The following is a 9,631-nucleotide window of genomic DNA, read 5'->3' as shown; positions in this document are numbered from 1 at the left end:
AACAGTGAATAACAAGTGTGCTCCAAGAAAAGGAAAATCGAGAACAAAATGACCTACATATCTAGTCCTAGGGTGAGGGCATAATGGAGTTTACAATAGAGTTGTCCTAAGCTGGAAAACGTAAGTCTAGTACCTAATATATCTAACTAGGAAGAGAGAATAATAGTTGTGATAGTTTAATCTTCAACCTCATCAAGACCTGAGAAGGAAATTAACAATACTAGAGTAGACAGGAAATGCGGATGGACAACTTCCAAAAGGTGCAGCAAGGACAGAAACAGCAAGCCACCTGAACAGTCACCCTAGGTCTCACAGCGACGTTGGTACACCCAGATTTGGCTAAGGCCAAGAGAACTTGACAGACCACAACAACGGCAGGGAAATAGAATGGCTGTCTTACCCTGACTTGGCAAGGTCAAGCAGTCTTCTATATTTGTCTCCTGCAAGCACATAGGACTGCATGTCCAAATCAGTGGTCAAGGTGGGGGCAATTCTATGCCCAACAGGCCATTAGCTGAGGCGAGATTGAACTCCAGCAGGAGCAACAACAGTGTCCAACATATTTTCGGGAAAGTGCACGGTGCTGTCAGGAGCAACAGTGTCTCATGTCAATGGAGTACTAATATTAAAACATTTAAATGCCATGTTCTGCTCTATGAAGTGATTGAAGATTAAGCATCTATATCTGACTAATCTCATAGGTACGGGAAATGTGAGTGAAGATAATCTGTAATACTCGGGAACTTAGCTAAAAAGACTGATTAAAACTTTCCCGAGTAAAGCAGGAACAAATACTTAAACAATATAACTATTTACATATACCTACATGTAAATCCCTAAAATAGAGGTAGAGTATAAGTGTCAAGACAAGAGGTAGAACTATAAAGGGCAGCAAGATAAATATCCCAAATTGTATCAATATACAAAATGTCTTGAATACAGGAAAAGTATACATACATAGAATATGGTAAAAAATAATGTGCATAAAATATTATAAGTGGAAACATTTAACACAATATAACAAAATATAAACTTAATTTTACATAGCTTACCACCACATAGGAATACATAACAATGTAAGCTGTAAAACCACCCTCCAATGGGCGTGGTCAGTGCTACAGAAGGACTACCTCACTACAGCCTTCTAACTGAGACCCATGTTCAGGGGGTATGAATGAGTCCAATGCTGGATTTTCAGCTATCAGTCTGGGGGCCCATTGGTTCCTCCTTGTACAGGTCAACTGTCTCTGTGGGTTTCTGCAGCCTGGTCTTATCCTCCCTCTCTGCATTTGGATTCCAGGATTTCGGGTCAGTGTTTAGCTGTGGGTGTCTGTTTCTGTTTCCATCAGCTACTAGATGAGGGCTCCATGATGGCAAATAAGTTAGGCATCAGTCTCATTATCAGGGAAGGGCATTTAAAGTAGTCTTTCCACTGTTGATCATACTGTTAGTTGGGGTCATCCTTGTAGGTCTCTGGACATTTTTTTATAGTCAGTTTTCTCTTCAAACCTATAATGGCTCCTTCTTTTATGGTCTCTCTCTCTGTTTCTCTCTCTCTCTCTTCTCATCTATGCCTCTTGACTCAATCTTCCTAGTCCCATGTGCTTGAGAAAGAGAAGGGGAGGAAGAGGAAAGCTATATGCTTTTCTGTGCACATGCTCTGTTTGTCGTCCCTTTCATCCTCTTCTGTGGAGGAGAAACAATGGTCTATGGAGTCTCAGAAGCCCATAGCCATCAGATGCTGCCTGAGAGAAGAGTCTGGGGTAAACATGATTGGCTCAGTGTGGGGCAGGCCCAAGCATCTGTTCATTTCCTTGTCTTCAGTGTTAGGGATCAAACTCACCACCATGTATGCTTCGTAGCTGTTCTATCACAGAGCTACATTTCCGGGCCCAGTGTCTTGCCAGAGATGTATGAGTGTCAAAGCAAAAACAAATAAAACAAAATTAAAAAGATCAATGAAGGCTTGAGTTGTTATGAGGAAGAATGTTTCCTCTTGAGGTTCTCATTGCTTCATCTGGGGATCCAGCTGGCACAGGAAGATTTAGCATGGGAAATATAACAAATGCAAACTCTAAACACTCACCTCTCTCTCTCTCTCTCTCTCTCTCTCTCTCTCTCTCTCTCTCTCTCTCTCTCTGTGTGTGTGTGTGTGTGTCTGTTATGTTGGGGGAATCAGTAACCAATATCTAGTAATGGGGATGTTCCTATTTCTTTCTAAGGCAGTGTGATGCCTCATCTTGGTTATCAACTTGATTGATGTGGGACCAATAAGAGACATGCCTCTAGGATCTGTGAAGGTATTTCTCAGAAGCACTAACTGTACAACGAAGACCCTCCCCCACCCCATGCCAAGAGTAGACTTTGTTTCCAGTGGCAGTCTAGGTAAGAAGTCTGGGGTAAAAGCCGGGTTGCTTTTGCATCTCTGTGTGTTTTGCATCCTGCTGTTGAGTTCTTCTACTCATTGCCATGACTTCTGGACTTCTGTTATCCTTCACTGACAGCAGAGCCCAGTTTCTTCAGCCTTTTCACATGGGCTGAAGACGGGCAGCTTTCCAGGCTTTCATTGCTAGTTTGGGACTGCTGAAGCATCCAGCCCATGGACTGAAGAGCTAACAGGCTTTCAGATTCTCTAGCAGGCAGATGGTCATTGTGAGACTACTCGGGCCAAATCTTTTAAGCCAATATAATAAATCCCCTTTGTAATATATATTAATTCTACTGGTTCCGTCCCTCTAGAGAAACCTGATTAATACAGGCAGAATGCCAGAGAGAAGCAGAGGCATATGGTTAACTCAAGTTCTTGTGTGGGTGACATGGGAGGGCTGGGTTCCTTGAGAAGGGACATCCACTGGGCAATAATTAAGCAAAGTTTTAAGACTTCAGAAAATACTCGCTGTAGGAGGTCACTTCAATACTGCTTGGGAGAGTGAGAGCCAATCTGGAAAGAAGTCAAAGGGCTAGTTTCGTGTCTTTGGCCCACAGGAAAGACTGAAGCTGGGGATGATGTCAATTCACAACTGGATTTATACCAGACGAGACCAAAAGACCAATGTCTACTCATGTGCATCAAGTGGAGTGAGGAGATGCTGATGCTGATCAAATTCTGAGTCAAGATGGACAGTGGCTGTGCCTAAAAGATACCCGTTCAGGACTTAACATGATCAGATTCACCAGACAGGGCTTACTTAGATCGGTGCTTCCCAAACTCTTTATGACCTTGGCATGCACTGAAGAATACACTTATTTTCTCTCTCTCTCTCTCTCTCTCTCTCTCTCTCTCTCTCTCTCTCTCTCTCTCTGTGTGTGTGTGTGTACGTGTGTGTGTGTATGGGTATGTGTGGTATACAAGTGCCACAGTATGCCCATGGATGTCAGAGAACAGCTTGCAGGAGTCCACTCTTTCCTTCTACCATGTGGCTTCAGAAAAATTCACCCAGGTCACAACTTAGTGGCAAGTGCTCTTCCCTGCTGACCCATCTTGTTAGTCGTGAAGCCTAAGCTTTGGAAGAGCAAATAGACATGTGAATAAGCGCTATTTTCAAAAGGTAAGACACTCATTTCTAAAGCCCCAAGAGGAAGAAGAGGAAGGTGCTGAACAAAGACAGAATCCCACCCCACCCCCCAAACAAACAAACAACAAACAAATCCAGCTCTGCTCAGAGCTATTTTCTGATATTTTAGTTCTTTAGAGAATATTGCTGTGGGGATCTCAAGATACATTTTGTATCTCGTCCTTTCCCTATTGCCCTTTGATTTTCCATCCAAAAAGGAACTTCCTTGACTAGGAACCTTGACTTTCAGAATGAATAAAAACACATTCTCATGGTGGGGCTGCCTAGAGACTCTATCTACAATGCTGGGGTGAGGCCAAATGAACTGCACTTAAACACCATTGCTGCCTCCCCACCTCAACCCCAAGACAAATCAAAATCCTTTTAGAAAACAGAATAAAAGTGGTTTATTTCCAAGGACTGGTATGCTCTTCCCTTCAGTATAGATGACTCAATATCTGATGCAGTACTTACTTTTTTAAAATTGTATTTCTTCTCTAAACGATTAGTGGTCAATTCCCAAACCTTGCCATGTGATTGTCTTCAAATCATGCTTGAGACAAATATTTGAACTTCCAGAGGAGGCACAAAGAAGCTTGGAACACATTGACAGGAAAGACCTGGGGCTTCTCTACTCTAAGGCATTCTGGGGGAGCACCAGATTCCCTATACAGATGTGCCTGCACTGATCGGTCCCTTTCTCATGGAAACTTCATCACAAACTATTGTGACTTCACAAATCAAAAGATCAAGTCATAAACAGAACGTGAGCTTTTCCTCAAGAGATCAAAGGCAAACACAGAAATAAAAATGAAACACTAGGACATTTCCAACAGCACGAGTCAAAAGGAGATGCAAACAAAACCATAGTTTCTTTTTTAAAAACGTGGTAGAACTCATTCAAGGAAGGAAACGTGGTCTTGTCCATAATCTTGTCTGCTGGAAATCTGGCTTAGTCTCAGGAACTTGGAATTTGCCATTCAATAAAACTATCTTATGTCTCTCTGTTTCACTATCATATCTACAAGATAGTGGGGGTAGGAGGACACAACGGACTCTCTCCATTAATTGACTTATACATGAATTATTTAGTTATTTTCTGTGTACTTTATTTTTTTGCATGTGAGCAATCTGTGCTTTATCCAAAATAGACCACTGTTTTGATTCTCTTATACAAAAGAGAGAATTCACATTTAGCTAATGAAATGGGGTGAGGGGAGGACTCTTTTGGTATGCTATCAGAAACCTCAATAAATATTAGTACCTGACTATAAGTAAAAGGAAATCAAACAAGATTTTCCAGAAGCCCTGGAGAGTGCTTGAAGAGAGTGAAGTTCTCTACAGATGGAAACAATTTGTCCTCAGACAATTCACCTAGAGAAAATTTTCTCCAGTTACTAAAGGTCTGGCTGGGAAGAATCTCAAATGACATATTCAATAGAAGATGTCTTGGAAGGCCCTCCGAGTTCCTTCTTGGGACCCAATAAGGGGACAAACTTAGAAACAAGGAAACATTTGTCTGGCTCCTCATCAGAAAAAAAAAAAGTTCCATCTAGTATTACACGCAGCTTTGCTCAAAATAAAACAGCTGCCTGGGAATGGACTGCAGCCATTTCCAGCTCAGCACATCCAGGGTTTCTGCATGCTTAGCTCGATCCAATGTGTCAGGCTGAGGACATATGCAGGTGCCATCTCTGAAAGAATGCACATTTATTTTCTTTCTATTTAATGTTTGAGCATGGTCACAGTCACCAGATGGGTCATAGAATCAATGACAGCAAGGCATAAATCTTCAGAGGGTTTATCAATCTGATCAAATTGAGAAGATAAAGTAGATTTTGCTAGAAATCCAATAAGCACTCTCCACCTCAAAGAATAATAAGGCTTTGAACCAATTGTCTCCTTTGTTACCACCTACGATCCCCTTTCTCACCCCACTCTGTTTCACTGCTGTCATGTTATGACTCCTTTATTCTCTGATGATGCTAGGTGAGTCTCAGATCTTCCAGCCTAATGAGTTAAAGAACTGGCTTTGAGCTGGACAGACCAGAGAATGAGAATAGGTTCCTCCCTGATCCCTGTTCACTGTGAAGTTCAAGGAGTTGTTCTCAGTTAAAGATACAAAACAAAACAAAACAAAAACAACGAGGCTGGACTGTGGAGGTGTCTCAGCGAGTAGAGCGATTGATTGCTGGTCAAACATGAAGATCTGAGTCAAATCCTCAGAACTGACATAAATACAGATGGAACATCGACACTTCTAAGGGGAGATGGGAGGCAGAGATGGGCCAGCTAGCCTGGCATACACAGTGGTGAGCAACAATGAGATGCTGTCTCATCTTAAGAAGGTGGGAGGTGAGAACAGATGCTTGAGGATGGGCTCTGACATGCACATCCTGCCCCTTTACAGAGATTTTTGAAAACGAAGCCAATCTTTTCAGTGGTTGTTGAGACTGAGAGGTTATGTGTATAAAACATAGTGCTCTCTGGCCCCCTGGCAGGAAGGAGCCTGTGTGATAGCCAAGGTTAGATTTCCCAGCTTAAATCTTGTTCTCTCCAGGAAGGCAGGAATAGTTAACAAAGATATGAAATGCTCTCTGCCATCGAACTGTTTCATGAGGTTAATCTAAATCCTCTTTCTGGGATCTTGACTGTAAGCATGTTAGACCTATGGCTGTGATTTCCTATATTTCTTTTAAAACATATTTTATTTATTATATATACAGTGTTTTGTCTGCCTGTTTGCCTGCACATCAGAAGAAGGCATCAGATCTTATTATAGATGATTGTGAGTCACCATGTGGTTGCTGAGACTTGAACTCAGGACCTCTCTGAGAGTAGTCAATGCTCTCAACCTCTGAGCTATCTCTTCCCTACTTCCTGTATTCTCAAATGTTTATTTTAATTTATGTGTTTGAGTGTTTTGCACACATGCATGTCTCTGCATGTATGTATGTATGTATGCCTGGTGTCTACAAATGTCAGGTGATGGAGTCAGATACTCTGGAGCTGGGGTTATAGATAGCTGTGAGCCACTATGTGCGTGCTGAGAATTGAATCCAGGTCCTCTGCAAGAACAAAAACCGCTGTTAAGAACTGAGCCATCTCCATAGTCAAGCATTGGTATATTAAATTTGCTATTTCATGCTGATTGGAAAATCACAAGTGTATGATAGTAAGCAAAGTCAAACTCTGTTTTGCTTAAATGTTCTGGTTCAGATGTCAGCATCTTAAAAAAATTATCTGGACCTATCATGTGGTTTCTGTTGGAACTTACCAGCACTCCCACTGAGCACATCCTCTACCGTAACTACAAAAGATGACTATTTGCAAGGGTGTTTAATAGTAAACGCGCTGGTGTGGCTCACTATACATTGCTATGGCAAAACCTTTAAGACAATGCTTAAGGGAGGGGGGATTGGCTCGTGTCACAGAAATTCCAGTCCATCCTCTGTGGAAAGGCAGAACAGCCTGGTGGCAGGAAGGCACATCAGAGCAAAGCTGTTTACCACATGATGTCAGGAAGCAGAGAGAAAACCAGGAGTAAGAATATGATGTACCCTCTGTGTGTGGCTTCCTCTAACTAGGTCCCATTTCATGCTCTTGTCACCCCTTCACAATGTCACTAAATTACAGACCCATCAATGGATTATGCTATTGATGAGGTTAGATCCCTTATGATTCAGTCACCTTCAAAGGGGTCTACCTCTGAAGATTATTGAATTGGGCAAAAAGCCTTCAACACCTGAGCCTTTTAATGGCTAGAATAAAATGACTTCAATTTTCCTACTCTACTGAACGTTTGCTAAGATGAGAGATTTTAATTAGGCTGTTTTTTTTTGACAAAAAAAATAGACACTATCCTTAGAATGATCTATTAAAACATAGGGAGTTTTAAAAACTAAATGAATTAGTTTCATGTTTATTTGTTTTCATAAGACAGAATCTTGCGATGTGGTCCAGTCTGGCCTCAGTATCTTCATCCTCTTGCCCATGGATCCCTCAGTGCTGGGAGTATAATTGGGTACCATAATACTGAATTAATATGGTTGTATTTATGTCCAGATTTTAAAATTTATCATTTAAGGAATAAAACCTCTTCGACAAGGGTAAATTCAAGTTTCAAGTTATTATAAAAACAATAAACATGAAAAGACTGGACAAGAATATTCTAGACAGAATAATCAAGAGGTACAAATACCCTGAACTGGGCATGGATGGGATTAGGAATAGGAAAATGGCTGGGATGTAATGGATAAAGGATGAGAAACATCTGGTGATGGGCATTTGAGACCAGAAACAGGGATAGGGAGGTTCAAACAAGTTCCTGAAGTGAGGCAGAATGCCAGTGGGTGTATTCAGGTCAGTAATTAAATCACTAGATAGACTTTATTGAGATTATTCAGGGGCAAGATTAACAGCCCATGCTAAAGTGAAGGGGAAAAAAAAGCAACAAAGACTCAGGGTAGACTTTGGATTGAGTGTTGACTGGGAGAAGCAGTTAGGAAGCAAAGAGCAAATTTAAGGCTAACATAGGCTTTCGGCTCATCCAAGAAGTACATAGTTGGTACCATTACAGAAATTGTGTATATGTGGTGCAGTGGTGATGGAGGGGAAAGGTTTGGGGATCAATTCCGTGGTATCATTGCAGTTGTGTTAGTTCAATTCTATAGACTTACATGAATGAATAATGTAATTAATGAAACAAGAGCTTACTTCTTAATATAAATCCATATTTTGTTGGCCATCTCATTCAAAGAAAAACCTAGATCAGAAGATGTGCTCAGAGCCAATTTGGTCCTGCCTGCTTTTCTTCTTCTTCCTGTATCCTTGCTTCCTTCTTTTGGGTATCTCCCTTCCCTGCTGGCATCTGCCCCGCAGCCACTTTGTGAAGATTGGCTTTCTAGTCTTTCCTTGCTAGTGTGACCATCTTAATTTCCACTATTTCTTGGTGCCCAGCACAGAATGGTGACCCCACTGGTACTGCATGAATGGATGAGTAAGTGAATGAATTAAAGTGTGTTGTGGTTCCCAGGTCTTCTGTCTGTTCAATCTCATCCTAGGCTGTCACAAGGAATAGCAGTGAAGGGACTTGCATTGTACAGCAGTGTCAGATTGGTTCTGATTTTTGCTGCTTTCTTGTCTGTGGTATAGATCCTGACGTTAGTCACTGAGTGACTATAAATCCTCACAGGCCTCAGTTCCTACCTCTTTTACCTGGTTGTATTGATGGGATCCCGAGGTGGACTCTCATAGTTCTTGCCAATTCCCATCTTGCCTGCATTTTGTTTCCTTTGAGCCACTGTCTCTTTGAAAGATCTATATTCTTTATTATCAGACCCTATGGCCATTTTTCTGAGGATCTAGATATTGCCACCTCTCAAGTTCTCATTTCCAGGGGACCAGAAACTTTCTTTGTCAGGACTGTCCTTTCCTGGACCTCCTAGACAGTGTTTGTCTGTTGTAGTGTTTCCTGTGAACTGCTCATCATTATCTGGTCAGAAACTTTCCCACCTCTAACCACTGCTGCTAAAGAGTTCTGTCATAAAACACGTCTTAACTCATGCATCAACTCGGGAAACATAAGCTAATTCAACTTCCATGCGTCTTTGACTGCCCAAGCACATAACTACCATTCTTCAGTCTGGACAAGTTATTAAATATATCAAATATTACTGCAAAAATGCATGGAAGAGAAAATAAGACATCCTACTGGTAAAAGAAAAGTAAGTGGTGCTGTCAATAAGAGTTGAGAAGCATCTGGTATTGGTATATTGAATTTGTGTGTGTGTGTGTGTGTATGTGTTTGTAATCTGTTGTACTTATCTGCTAATAGTTTCACACTTTAGTAACTCACTATGTATTTTAAAGGAAAACATAGACTCTGTCACACACTGCTAGGTCAATAAATATCAAAGATAGTCTTCCTTAGGAATCCATCATATGCTAAGTACAAGTGATTCCACCTTCCACTCACTCACTTATATACTAATGTCATTAAACTACTTCTCTGTGCTACCAGGCACTCTATGGTTTATGACCCATTCTTGGACAGTTTTGCCCCATGGACTTGGAAG

Source organism: Phodopus roborovskii, unplaced genomic scaffold, assembly GCF_943737965.1.
Source record: "Phodopus roborovskii unplaced genomic scaffold, PHOROB, whole genome shotgun sequence".
NCBI classification, from domain to species: Eukaryota; Metazoa; Chordata; class Mammalia; order Rodentia; family Cricetidae; genus Phodopus; species Phodopus roborovskii.
Note: the sequence above shows the minus strand (reverse complement) of the source record.